The sequence below is a fragment of the Etheostoma spectabile genome, chromosome 10 (genome assembly GCF_008692095.1).
Source record: "Etheostoma spectabile isolate EspeVRDwgs_2016 chromosome 10, UIUC_Espe_1.0, whole genome shotgun sequence".
Lineage (NCBI taxonomy): Eukaryota > Metazoa > Chordata > Actinopteri > Perciformes > Percidae > Etheostoma > Etheostoma spectabile.
In genome coordinates, this window is record NC_045742.1 from 4,501,212 (window position 1) to 4,516,282 (window position 15,071).

General features: G+C 40.3%; 1 protein-coding gene across 2 annotated transcripts in view; it reads left to right on the forward strand.

Annotated features, from left to right (window-relative positions):
- The first annotated feature begins 761 nt into the window (after positions 1 to 761).
- Positions 762 to 15,071, forward strand: part of htr4 (5-hydroxytryptamine receptor 4) — a 184,897-nt gene continuing 170,587 nt past the window's right edge. For both annotated transcript variants that reach the window (XM_032527604.1, XM_032527602.1), the window contains exon 1: positions 762 to 1,224. The gene's annotated coding sequence lies outside the window, so the exon portion shown is untranslated. The remainder of the gene's footprint in view (positions 1,225 to 15,071) is intronic.

Below are 15,071 nucleotides of genomic sequence, written 5' to 3' on the forward strand. Positions count from 1 at the left end.
GTTTGATACCGTCTAACTCTCCACATAGTGGACATACTGTTTTAGGAGCCCCAAAGACATTTGAATACTTCTTTTTTTCACAAATAAAATAAAGAAATATGTGACAAATTGAATGAATGGGTAATGTTTCTTTGCACAAAATACCAGAAATATAGTTCATCTCTGGCTTTGGTGACCCTTAAGCGTGCTGCACTTCTCTCACACCCCTAATTTATTTTCACTCTAGTCTCTTATAACTCAGCTAAATGGTGAAATGACAAATGGTATAGCTATAAATCAACAAAGCCACAAAGATCATGTTTGACCTTCAGGATAAAAGTTATAGGGCAAGATCTTTCTATCCTACTGGAAAAAGAATAGGTATTGTATTTTCTTCTCTTTTTAAAAGCAGAACAGAAAAGAACATCACAGAATCACATTGTACTTTCACTCCAGCGCGCACACATGACATAACCACGAAGTGTGGAGACAGAGTGACAATGAAGAGAGAGAGAGAGAGAGAGAGAGAGAGAGAGGAGAGAGAGAGGAGAGAGAGAGGAGAGAAAAAGAGAGAAGAGAGAGAGAGAAGAGAAAGAGAGAGAGAGAAGAGAGAGAGAGAGAAGAGAGAGAGAAGAGAAGAGAAGAAAGAGAGAGAGAGAGAGAGAGAGAGAGGAAAGAGAGAGACAGAAGAGAGAGAGAGAGAGAGAGAAGAAGAGAGAGAGAGAGAGAGAGAGAGAGAGAGAGGAGAAGTGACGGATGCTTCCTTCACTTTCGGGGCTGAAGAGGAGGGACTAGACCAGAGCGGGTTAATGTCCGCTCTGAGTTCAGGCAGAGCGCAACATCTCCGCTGCTGAGTCCTCTCAGTCTGCTGCACAAGAACTCTCTTCGATCTCTCCACGACCTTCCTCTACACTTTCCCCGTCTCTCTCTCTCTCTCTCTCTCTCTCTACCCACGGGTTCTCAGCGGTGTCTCTAGGCGCGCGCCGCCACTCGCCCTTCGCTGCTCTTTGCGCACGGACACTTCTCCACCTTCCCACTTGTATCCGCTGCGCTCCGCGTATCATTCCACCGCCCCCAGAGGACTCCAGAGCGCCAGCCGCCACCTCGCTCTGCTCTTACTTTCTCTTCTAAGGTTGACTTATTAGTTTGGGCGCTGAGCTTGGACCGGAGAACTATGTGATTGCGGCTCGTGGGGATTTAGTGTCGTGACATGCTTCCAGAACCCGGCGTCTCCACAAGGAAATGGTGAGTTCAAAAATTCCTCTTTATTCTCGCAATAATCAGCCTATAGCGCGCGCGCTTCCAGCTCGTATGAGTCCAGTGTGAGGGGCTGACCTCTGTGGATGAGCCCGAGGAAGATCAATCATCCTCAAATCATAAAATCAATTCTAATTTATTTTATACACCTGCTGTAATTTAAAGTTTCTTAAACTCACGAGGGAGTTTAAAGTCACCTTGGAGGTATTTGGAATTCCCAAACAGGTAACAATGCAATTTTATATTAGCATTCCTATATCATATTTTCTCTTGGTAAGCACGTTTATTCTAAAATGGAAATTATGATTTTGTTTTAGGAACTTATGATGGTAATGTCAGGGCAGGGTAATAATAACAACAACAATAATAATATTAATAATAATATTAATAATAATAATAATAATAATAATAATAATAGGCTTCTTGGGATGGTATTTGTTGCATCCCATAACGTTAAATAGCAGATTGTAGTTCCCAGAGGGGGCTTTTACCGTTAGTTTAAAATATAAAATAGGGATATTGTAGCCTATAATTTTTTTTTAATAGGTTTGGTCTTTTGACTAAACTCCCATTTCCTCGCTTCATATCGATCTGTTTAAGTGTGAATTCTAGTTTTCCATAAATTAGTTTTTTGGGGGTGTGAGGCTGCAGCCCTGCCGATTTCTTTCCAATCAGTAATATATCGATAATATCAACTGGCAGTAAAACGTGATGTGCGCGCGAAGCAGGAGTGTGCAGCGACCCACTGGATCCTTTAATGACCTGTCACTCATGGAAGATCTGTCATATGCTGCATTGGTGGGAGCTATGGTAATTCTGTGGTTTTCATTTAAGAGGAACAGCAACTAACTGCGCCTGGTTCTTGACTTTTTCATTGGTTTTGAACTTATTTGGGCTCCTTTAAATGGATACATGCTGTTTTATCTCTACTGTGCTGCTGTGAGAGAGGTTCGTAGTTGTTTTGTAACAGAGTACAAATTAAATAATACGTTTGTATCCTAATCTGAGACTGTGGTGTAGTCTAATGTATTGTAGTGCGTACACTGTACTGTATATACATATATTTGCATATACAGTATATATGGGTCAGAGTCTGTCTTTTGGGTTGTGTGTGTGTGTGGTGTGGTGTGTGTGTGTGTGTGTGCGTGTGTGTGTGTGTGTGTGTGTGGGGGGGGGGGGGGTCTGGGTCTGGGTGTCTTCCCCCAGGGTTATTATTGAGCGTCAAAGACTTCATTTCCTGTACTTGGATACACTTTTATGCACCAATTTACGGTGGGAATACCTTCATTTAGCCTATGCGAAGAAGAAAAACAAAAATGACAATTCAAAATATATCAAAAATGTAATAGAAAGTATGTTGTTGCGTGTCATTGGGCATTTTTGAGAGGGTATTTTTAAATCCTGGAGCTTTCTTACTGATCTGAGATTACCACTGTTGGGAGTCAAAAGAGACTCTGACGTCTATTTTTACAAAATCACTTATGACATGCAAATGAAACATAGTGCGGATTGTTTCTAAAAGCTGCAAGGATTTTAAGACGTTTGAGTGTTTATGTTTTTGAGGAAGGATTATGTCGAATTCTCAATGGGTTTCTGAATGCTACATCCTAAATGTGATAGCTAATTGAACTCTATTGAATACAGTCCATTGTCAGATTCCTTCTTTCATCTCTTTCAGTTGTAAAACATATGAATGCTCTACAATATCACAAACGGACAGCTGCAGTTTATTCCATTTAATTGCTCGATATTCAATGTTTGGCAAATTGCCAGTCGCAAAAAAAGTGTTCCAGAAATGTCTTCATGTGATAACTAATAGATTTCACTTGTGCTCGACTCGTTTTTACTGTGCGGTTTCTTAAGGGCTCAGCTCATTATGGTTACATAATATTTATGATACAGACATGGAGGGACTCGACGTAACTGGATCAAAGGTGCAGGTACAGCGTGCCACCCTACTGACTGATATGGTGAACGGAGGTGATCACAGCTGTATCATTTACAGTTCACCTTTCCCTCCGGCTCGCCCGTGATCAGTCAGAGCCTGCAGATCATATGTGAGATGGATTAGAGAGCAGCCAAAGGAGTTGCAATTTTCCAGTTAATACAGATCACTTTGGGGGTCAATTCCACTCAAATCAGCGTAGGTGCCTTCTGAGATTGACTCTAAAAACACGTAAAACCGTGACTTCAAATCTGTTTTGAAACTGAAAGTTTCTTTTCTGCCTACGACATACGTAACACGTGTGCATCATTAACACTTGAACAATACAGGTTGAGTTAGTGCTCACAGGAGGGCATCGGCAAATCAAGATGTCTTCTTTTAGAAGAGACAGTGTTTCCTCTGCATTTATTTTCGGCTGTGGCAGGGGTTTCGGCGTTGTTGAACGTCAAAAACTAACGTTACCTGAAAACAGCGTGTAGTTTTACTATTTAGTATCTCACATCACACTTGCAGTCACTATGATCACTACTGTGAACAATGAACAATAACGTCGCTGACAACGGGCTTATCTGCTAATGTTAGCTACCGACTGTTACTTTGAACCCATCCAGCAAATAGACGGTACCGTAGGGAGGTTACCTGAAACCGCTGATTTAACATTGCCGCTCATTTTACACACAGTTTAACAACAAAACAAAAGGCTGAGTGAACATTACTAGCTACGTCTTTCATGTTGGTTTTGAGCAATATGCACCCCCACTAACCTGGAAAACGGTTTTAGAGCAGTAGCGGGCACAGGGGGAGACACTTTGTTTTTCTCCCTAGGACTCTAGAGTCGCTACTGGCTAAGAAGCTAGTCGCCGTTCCTCTCTCACTTCTCCCTCGCTCAGTAACGTTCATACTAGAGCCCGATCAATATATTGGCAGGCCGATATTATCCGCCGACATTAGGCATTTCCCGATACATCGTTTATATATATCGGTTTAAATATTCATTCGGATATTATTTGAGAGAAAACTCATAAATAACTACAAACAACTAATGTTAGGGAAATCTGTCTATGTTTTGTAACGCGTTTCTGGATAAAAATAAAAATAAAGATATATATATATATACGTATATATCGGCCGATATATCGGCATATCGGATTTTTAAATAACCAAATATTCATATCGGTATTAGCCTTAAAAATCCTTTATTGGTCAGGCTCTAGTTCATACAGCGAGTTGGAGGAATACAGCGTCTCCTGCAGCGGGGGGGCAGAGGGACCGCAGTGTCACTAACGTTAGCTTCTTGTGTCATCTGGGGTCTGATAAACAATAAATTCATCATATGCAGTGTCCAAAATGCTATTTTCCAATAAACTGTAGCTGCATGAGTGCAGATTTCATGTCGCGGCTTTCTTTGCTGTTTGTCACTTTGCCTAAGATTGAGTGACAAGTAGTACTCGCCCTGTTGTTTCCTTGGTTCCCATGACTTTGCAAGTCCTGTCACTGTTCCAGTTGCTCACCCTCAAAGGGGAAAGAGAGCAGATGTTGGTTCGCTTGAGTTCAGTAGCTCGGCTCTGCAGAGTCGTGTAATTACGACTTTATGACTTTTCATGAACAGCTGAAGGAGCGGCGGTGCAAGGTGTACATAGCGGAAACCCTTTTGCCCTATTTCTGCTATCATGGGCCACCATCAACATATCAACACAGAGGGAACACTGAGAGATAACTGAGAAATAGTTTTCTCTAGTGCTCTCTTGTTTTACTAGAATGGCCTTGTGGATGGGAAACTCCGCTCCCTGTAACAAGGAGAAGCTCCTCTCCACAAGTTCCTCTGATTATGTTGACTTGTATTGCTTTGCGTTTCTGTAGACCCTCTTTGTATTTTTGGATGGTCTGTATTGTATTGATGAGTGTGTTCTTTGCATTTTAACCAGTTATTGTCTTGAATTTGTGCATGATAGTGCATCCACATACGTGCACCAGTGTTTGCATGTGTTTGTGCTGGCTTTTGAAATACGCCTTTTAAACCTTTTAGTTTTTTGATCCAGAGTCCAGTCCACTTTGTTGCCTTGAGACCAGTTGGGATCGAGCCCACATTTCATTTTCTTCAGCCTAAATTATCCTCTTATGAAAACGTTGACAGACTGATTAGCTGATTGGCAGAACAATTATCATAACTGAGATAACCAGTTTCATTCATTTGTCAATTATGAAGTGAAATGTCCAACATTTGATTGTTTAAGCCTCAGAAATGTCCTCGCTTTTCTTTTTTAATGTTAGTATTACATTATTTTTCTTTGGCAGCCGATTAGAGAGAAATCTCTAGATAAAAATGTTGTGTTCTGGCAACTCTTAGAGAGAATTTATCATTGGTTCGGACATTTCATGAAGTATGTTAAACTGGGAGCAGACCCTGGGGAGGACCCAGAACCAGGAGTGATTATATTGGTTGTCAGGCCTGGGAATGTCGCGGAATCTCTCAGGAAGTGCTGGGGAGGACACACTACCTTGCTTAACTGAGGGACCCAGCTGTGGACAGATTGGAGGAATTGGAAAGAGTACTTGATTTTATGGATGTATCTATATGGATAAAAAAATCATGCTAGCCCTATGTTGGTTTTCATAATTAGCTGGAGTAGGCCTACACTTTAAGATTACATGTGAATCAGATGGAATCATAGATTTGATTGAACAGTATCAGACTTTCATGGTCAGCCAATCAACAGCCCCAATTATTTTGTTTTTTCCTCACCTAAAAGCTGCAGTGTGTGATTTTTTTTTCCAATGGCGGGCAGAATGCAGACTTGATCAAATATGGATGTAGTCTCTGTGACGTCCCCCATAGGTTTCTGAAGAGCCAAAATTAAGCTCAAAGTGCCATTTTGGCAGTGCCTGATGTCTGATAAACGGGCCAAGAGGTGGAGTGTGGATGGAGCTGAGCTCTGTGCTCGCTTACTGACACGGCAGCCACCTGTCACTCAAAGTGGAATGCTAATAACTTTAAGCCTGAATATAATTTAAATGCGTGAGTTATATAAAGATTTACATAAAATTGTCATGAAGGGGTAAATTATTAATTGGGGCCCCAACTGCTTTAAAGATGTTTATTTCTGCTGTTCATCTTTACATGCGGGTCTTTTGGGATTGACTTGCCTTTGGAGACCTCCTCAAGTGGCCATTCTAGGAACGGCACTTTTTGGTTCCTGTTTTTCAGCACCAGAGGTTGCTGCCTGGGCATGATGTAGACCAGGGGTCTTCAACGTTTTGTAGGCCAAGGACCCCTTCTGAAAAAAAGACTGAGCAGGGACCCCCTTCTACAGATATTGATTAAAACATAGTCACATATAAAATAAATGGGCCTACAATAACGTGTAGGGCGGCCTAAAGCCTTTACACATACCTTTTTTTGGTGCATACAATACTAAGCTTTTAAAATATTCTTTTTGGCATATTCATATTGTTATACATCATGTTTTAAAGTTAAACTGTGGCACAGTAAATCTTAACCATGGTTACCTCATTGTTGCCTCAGTTGTACGCCAGTACGCCTATCATCAATGTTGTGTACATAAAAAAAAGAATTATCTTTCATGTTAATGTCTGTTTAAAGACATATTAAAAAAAAAATAAACCATGCAACAATAATTTGCCGGCACCCCTGCAGCAACAATAGAGGAGATCTCCGATGCAGATTTTAAAACATACTTGCAGAAACAAAGTTGAGATCATTTATGAGTAATGTATGTATCTTGAGATCTTAAAGCTGAGCGCTGACTCACAGGTTGTTGTTGTTTTTTTTTGGGGGGGGGGGGGGGGATAATTTGTTCAAATCTCAACAATGAATTGCAGACAGTGATGAACAGTTTGCCGGTCCATTTAAATACCCTTCTGTTCCTGTGATGTGTGCGAATATAAGCTATATATTTTAGTCAGTTCACGTGTTAGTACTGTATAGAACAGTCAATTCACACATTAAAGAAAATGATTCTAGTATGGATTATTTTAGATATTATTATTTTGGTACAAAACAGCAGCACCCCCCCACATACTGAGAGTGAGTGACGTGCCTGTCCTGATGTCATTTTCAGTCCACATGGAAGCTGTGGTAAGACTTTGTAGTAACAGTTAATGGTGTAATAGCCATTACCATTGGTGTCTTACCCAGGCTTATTGCCAATTGTGTTGCAATTAAGTGTTTGCTCATTTTCTGGCTCTGGCACATGAAGATGCCCTTCCCATCCTTAATCCCATCTACAAAGCTCTTTTTTTAACACTGGAAACATTGGCGATGTAGGTAGGAATTGTAAAGTTGAGAACCAGGCTAGTCTTACATGACTACAGATCCCACAAACATTTGCCAAACAAACGTGACGCGACCTACACAGACTATTAATGTACACATAGTCGCACATTGAATCTCCACTTGACATATTGTGGATATTGGGTCAGAAACAGCCTTGTGCCTCTTTATGATGATCTATTTCAGACTTTATCCTCAAGTGTTGTTAGAGCAGTTCACACAGAGGGCATGAAAGGGAGGAATGAAGATTTGTTCAGTCAGCTGAAATCATGAAGACGATCGGTGAAGCTACAAGGTTTTCACATGACACAACGCCTTCCACATAGTCTCCCTCCCTCTCGTTCTCTCTCCCTCCATCTGTCTGTTTCTCTCGCCCTCTGCTACCTAAGGTGGTCAAAATGAGTTGATGCGACAATCCAGCAGTTTGAGTCAAGATCAGAATCTGCTGGAACAACACACACACACACACACACACCACACACACACACACCACACACACACACACACACACACACACACACACACACACACACCTGACAGGGTGACGGCGAAGTGGTTGGAAAACAGGCTATGAGTGTATTTTTTGTATTGTCTTTAACATATCGTCTTGTACATGAAGTAGTGTGCTTCAAAGAAAAACCCGACACATTTACAGAGGCAAACGCAGAAGTGATTTGAATGTTGTTCAGCAGCGTCAGAATGAGCCGTAGATCTCCCAGAGTCCTCCTGTTGTGTTCATGTAAGCTGCTAAATGGAGGTAATTACCTCCAGTCTTTGACGCGCTCCGCTGTCAGATCGGCTTCTGAAGGCAGCATCAGCTTAACACTCTGAGGCTCTGATATCACGCCGTCCTGCACGGGACTCAGGGTGGTGAAGGCTGGCAGTGTGGGAGGATGATGAGGATTTTTCTTTTTTTGGAAGAGAGAATTCAGGAGAGAATGTGGTTTTTTTTGGAAGTGAGAAGGAGTGTGGTCTGTGAAGAAGTCAGTTTGATTTCATTATTAGCCTGAGCATCACTGTGTGTACTCATTTTGTGTGTGTGCGTTTGTGTTTGCAGTATTGCAAGCTGTCAAACACAGTCTACTCTCATGTCTAACCTTTAGCTTCACACAATGAAGACAGAAGAGACAGAGAGAGTGGGATGAGACAAGAAAATACTTCAAAGATTACAGAGATTCATTGTCAAAGACTTCAATTCAATCAGGTCCCGAGTCTGCTAAAGATAAGCAGGGTAGCAGGTATTGCCGCTTTCAACTTAATCTTTTAATTTACTTTTCAAACACATGGGTAAGTGTTTAGTCCATAAAAATCAGAAAGTAATAAAACAGATAGATAAATAGATAGATAGATAGATAGATAGATAGATAGATAGATAGATAGATAGTAGAGATCATTTACTTTTCAAACACATGGGTAAGTTTCATACAAAAAAATCAGAAAACACACACACACACAACACACACATATACAGTGTATATATATATATATATATATATATAATATATATATATATATACGCATAGACAAATAGAGAGACTGGAGGATAAGAGATGAGCAAAGGGCACCAAGAGTTCAAAAAACAAGAGAGAGGGGTGAGGGGAAGTTAGAGAGGGGAGGGCAGAAAAGGGAAACAGAGAGTGAGAGACAGTGGTTCAGTGTTGAAGACAGAAAGTCTGCTTTTATTTTTGGTGCATCACCTCAGGCAGTGAGTCTGAGAACAGAGAGAGATTCTGTTTGAGCAGTGACAACTTCATTCAGCCAAAAATGCAACCGAGAAGTTTCACGACAAGGTGTTAGAAAAGGTTAGAACTCTCCTTCTCCGTCTCCAATAAATGTCTGCTGCGGTGTGTGTCCAAATGTATTTGTCTTTGTTTGTGTGTGGGTGCTCTTGTACTTCTATCTGGACCAATTTGAGTATGACACCTTGTCACATGAGCAGCATGCCCGTGTCTACATGGATGCGTTCAGTCAAGCTGCTGCTGTGAAGTAGAAGCCTTTTGACAGCAGTCAGAGCCAAATATAAGATGCTGTCAAGTTGGAATAGAACTTGACCCTGATCCATAAACATACTCTTTGAATCCCAGGTTGACATGTTAAGTGTTTGTGTAGGGTGAGCACGGCCGGCACAGGCAGCTGTATTGATAAAAATGGTTATCAATACAATAAATCAAAGGTTTATCTGTACTGTCAGACAACACCAAAGGTGCCTAGGGACAATCTACAAACTACAACACCGACACAACAATATCTATTAATTTAATCATTAAATAAGGTAGATCTGAGAAGAAAAAAAAACTTAACCGTGCACATGGATTCATTGCTCTCGATTTAACAAAGTGTGAGCACGGATTCATAATCTTAATAAACGTGAGCAAAGTAGGCAAGATATTCACAGATTCAAACTTCTGGGATCAAATACTCTATAGCAAAATGGAAGTAGCCCCCCTTGGGTCAGCTGAGAAAAAAAAAAACTAAACCGTTTTTAGTAAAATGAGTTGTCCTCCAACCTGGAGAAGTAACATTGGTCTCTATAGCAGCAGCCGGCGGTGCTTAGACGTCTATAAACTACAACACAGACACAAAAATATCTATTCATTTAATAATGAAATAAGGAAGTGTCTCCAAACGTATGTTTTAACAGTAAGTGCTGTAGTACAACTAGGAGGAGACGAGTTATAATTAAGGTAGGAATAGTTTAGTTTTTTCCCTCAGATGACCCCGGGGGGGCTCCGTGTCAGATGTCTCTCAGACTATTTCTAATGAGTAATGTGAATAATAAGGTTGTATGTATCACAAGGTCCTTTTAGTTTGGATATTTCTACATCTGTAAATATTTGTGGGTATGCACAGTCTGTATGTGTGTGTGTGCGTGTGTGTATGTGTGTGTGTGTGTGTGTGTCTCTAACAGGCTGTGATAGTGAATCCAGCGGAGCTCAGCTTCTAAAATGACTTTCGGATGCAGATTAATTGGATCTTGACGCCAAAATGTTTTCATGCTCTCCTCTGGCAGTAAATTAGCCAGTGATAATGTTCTCATTTAAAGCCTTTTACATCATATTTTACACACAGTTTTGATTTAGTAATACAGATATCTCTCAGAGGCACAGCTGCTCTGGAGGCAGAGAAAATCCCATTGGTTCTGGTAATCTTCAGTGGGTGTGTTGTGGTTGTGTGTGTTTCTGTTACCTGTTTTATTTTGGAGGATTGCTTTTCTGTCTTGTCTTGTTTTACTTCCTGCCTTGTGTTTTTTTTCCTGCCCCACCCTGATTTGTTTCAACTGTTCCCAGCCCTTGTGTCACCTGTCCACTGTTAACCCTTGTTTACTTGTGTATTTAGTTTCTGTGTATCTTTTGTCTGTGTCAGGTCATTGCATTGATTGAGGTGTTTGTGGAGTCTACCCTGTTGTTGCTGTGTGTAGAGGTAGAGAGAGAGAGAGAGAGAGGAGAGAGAGAGAGAGAGAGAGAGAGAGAGAGAGAGAGAGAGAGAGAATTGCTTTGTGACCAGTGAGGATAAATACACCTCTGGTATGAATGGCCAGGCGCACAATCAGGCACATATCTACACTTCACGTGCTTAAATGCGCACGGTGTGTGTTTTTCTGTTAAGTGTGTTTTATCCTTCTGCCTAAAACATACGCCGTTGCTATGTGCGTAGGAACTTGACAACAAAAACCTTCGCCGGACCCTACGCCGTAGCCTGACGTTCACCTCTCAAAAAATATAACAATATAACATTGCGGCGACACACTTTGCTCGACCTTAGTTTCCCCCGTCTCATTACCTGGTTCTCCTTCTCTATGAACAAAAGGAAATCAAGGAAAGGGTTAACTTTTCCTGCTAAAGATTTCCCACCGTGGTCAGGCACAGGGGGAGACACTTTGTTTTTCTCACTAGGACTCTAGGACTAGGACTTGCTAAGAAGCTAGTCGCCGTCACTCTCTCACTTCTCCCTCGCTCTACACACACATACACACACGCACACACACGCCGGTTCGACGCACACACTAGCGCACATGTAAACAGCAGGCCGCTTACGTAGGCTACACTGAAAACTCTTCGTGGATCCTCCGCAGGACCGTAAAACAGCCTTCAGGGTGCTTGCTCATTCTCAGCTTTTATGGGGATATTTGTTTCTGTATGGATCTTTAACTCTCACCTGTGCACTAGTTTTCTTGTAAAGTTGGTGTTAATGGAGTTGAACTGACTGACTCTCTCCAAGTCCCTCCAGATAAGAGCATCAGCTAAACTCCCCAAATGTGAGAAAGCAAATGCATTCTGTCATCATTTATGCATGCAGGCTGCAGGCTGGTAGACCGGCCTTCATCTCCAATAAGACTCAGTCGTTTTCTTCAAGTTGAAACAAAAGAGAAAAATACCTCTCAGGTCTTTGTGTCTGCTCTTACCTAACTAGTGCTTTTGTCATAAGCCTGCATATTTTATGTCTAAATAGTTATCTGGTGACCTTGTATCTGCTGCATCTTTTTTGCTTTTTTGATAATAGTTTAAGTTCTTGTCTTTTCTTTCGGGCTGCAACTAAAAATGATTTTAAAAGTCGATAATTCTGTCGATTATGTTTTTGATTAATTCATCTGTGGTTTGGTCCATTTAAACTTTAACGCAAAAACCTTTTTATAATAATAAATGTTTGTTACATTAAAGCCATTGCCAAATGAGTTGATACAAAGCTGATGAAGACTATCAGCTCCACACTCTCTCTGGTTCAGAAGATTGTGTCAGTCCGCGACGTTCCCACGCAGGAACTTGAGTGAAAATAATCCCCTTTTCTGAAGAGTCCATGTTTTTTTAATCCTCCGTGTCCTCCTTGACTACTAGCAACTGCATGGAGAGGGTGGGGTGTGCGCCATCACCAAAGGCTGTATCATCTGGATGCAATGGCAGTATTGTTGTCATTACTTAGAATTCCTCATGGGGGCGACAGGAACTACGCACTATAGCTTTAAATGCCAGAAAATGGTTAGAAATGGCAATAAGTATATCTAAAGCCCAAGATGGAGTCCTTAAATGTCTTGTTTGGCCCCATTAAAAGATATTTAATTTACTGAAATAGAGAAGTAAAGAAACTACAAAATATTCACATTTAAGCAGCTGGAATCCGATACATTTTCATTTTTTTGCATAAAAAAATGCTCAAACTCAAACTCAAACCAATGATTTAAAATAATTGGCAATTGATTTAATAGTTAACTTCTGACTTTAAAGCTCTACTTTTGCTTACTGAATGATTGTGATTGTAATTTCTGACCGTGTTTCCGGCTGAAACACAGATTTGCAACAAACAGCTGTGGCTGCCCTTCTCTCTTCTCATTGAGAAAAACATGCAGGCACACACACATTTCCATTTTAATGCACTCTGTGTGCTCACTTACACCTGCATTTGACCCGTTTAGCATTTGTTCTCATCCTCAATTTGCATTTAGATTCTGTAATGTGTTCAGCCTATTATGTTAATTTACCTACAAAGACTGCAATTCTAAAATCAATATTTTCAGAAAAGGTTAAGTATCCTTCTTTTGGGTGTGTAAACGCAAGTGTTAAAGACCCGAGGCTCTCGCGTGATGTCGTAAATTCTGGTCTGAGAGCAGCTTGCTTCAGTCACACAGCAGATGTAACGATCCATGATCCCCACTCCATTTCTGGGGGGATGCTCACCCAAGGGAAGTTCACTTTGACTTTAACAAGCTTCTAACATCGAACTCAAACGCCATTAAGGACAGAACGGAGCTACAGAGAGAAGAAACAAAACCACAAGAAAAAAAGAGAAAAGCACTAAGTGCTACTCACGGGTTTTGGAGGGAAGATTTCAAGCAGGTACAAACCAAGTTAGAAGTTGCAAATATGTTCTGTTACACCTAAACCTAACAAATCTTCACACACAAGAATTCCAAACCTGGTGCAGACATGTTTTCATACAATTTGAATTAAATGTGTACATATTGTAATTGAAAGAAACTTAATAATTACTATCTTTGATAATGCTTCATTTTGGCTCAGTGTCTTTCGGTCCACCACTTTGGTCTAGACTGAAATATCTCAACAACTATTGGATGGATTGTAATGACTAAAACACGCAAGCTTAATTATTTGCTGAAAATGTTTTTTATGGAAGTGTATCAACTGAACAATGTCTCTTTTTCACATAATATGTTTTAAATTATTTTTTCATCATCATACCTTCCTTTTTAAGCACAGTTATGACATTTTAATTCTATTGGATTAAATAGCTCTAACTGTGTCACTCCCTTCTTTTGATGCTTACTGTAAGATTTGGAATTTTAGAGTTACAATATTTTGAAATATTTAAAGGTCCCATGACATGCTGCTTTTTGTGTGCTTTTATATAGACCTTAGTGGTCCATTAATACTGTATATGAAGTCTCTTTTATATAGACCTTAGTGGTCCCCTAATACTGTATCTGAAGTCTCTTTTATATAGACCTTAGTGGTCCATTAATACTGTATCTGAAGTCTCTTTTATATAGACCTTAGTGGTCCATTAATACTGTATCTGAAGTCTCTTTTATACAGACCTTAGTGGTCCCCTAATACTGTATCTGAAGTCTCTTTTATATAGACCTTAGTGGTCTCCTAATACTGTATCTGAAGTCTCTTTTATATAGACCTTAGTGGTCCCTAATACTGTATCTGAAGTCTCTTTTATATAGACCTTAGTGGTCCATTAATACTGTATCTGAAGTCTCTTTTATATAGACCTTAGTGGTCCCCTAATACTGTATCTGAAGTCTCTTTTATATAGACCTTAGTGGTCCCCTAATATTGTATCTGAAGTCTCTTTTATATAGACCTTAGTGGTCCCCTAATACTGTATCTGAAGTCTCTTTTGTATAGACCTTAGTGGTCCACTAATACTGTATCTGAAGTCTCTTTTATATAGACCTTAGTGGTCCCTAATACTGTATCTGAAGTCTCTTTTATATAGACCTTAGTGGTCTCCTAATACTGTATCTGAAGTCTCTTTTATATAGACCTTAGTGGTCCCCTAATACTGTATCTGAATCTCTTTTATATAGACCTTAGTGGTCCCCTAATACTGTATCTGAAGTCTCTTTTATATAGACCTTAGTGGTCCCCTAATACTGTATCTGAAGTCTCTTTTATATAGACCTTAGTGGTCCCCTAATACTGTATCTGAAGTCTCTTTTATATAGACCTTAGTGGTCCCCTAATACTGTATCTGAAGTCTCTTTTGTATAGACCTTAGTGGTCCACTAATACTGTATCTGAAGTCTCTTTTATGTAGACCTTAGTGGTCCCCTAATACTGTATCTGAATCTCTTTTATATAGACCTTAGTGGTCCCCTAATACTGTATCTGAAGTCTCTTTTATATAGACCTTAGTGGTCCCCTAATACTGTCTCTGAAGTCTCTTTTATATAGACCTTAGTGGTCCCCTAATACTGTATCTGAAGTCTCTTTTATATAGACCTTAGTGGTCCCCTAATACTGTATCTGAAGTCTCTTTTATATAGACCTTAGTGGTCCCCTAATACTGTATCTAAAGTCTCTTTCCTGAAATTCAGCCTTGGTGCAGAATTACAGCCACTAGAGCCAGTCCCACAAT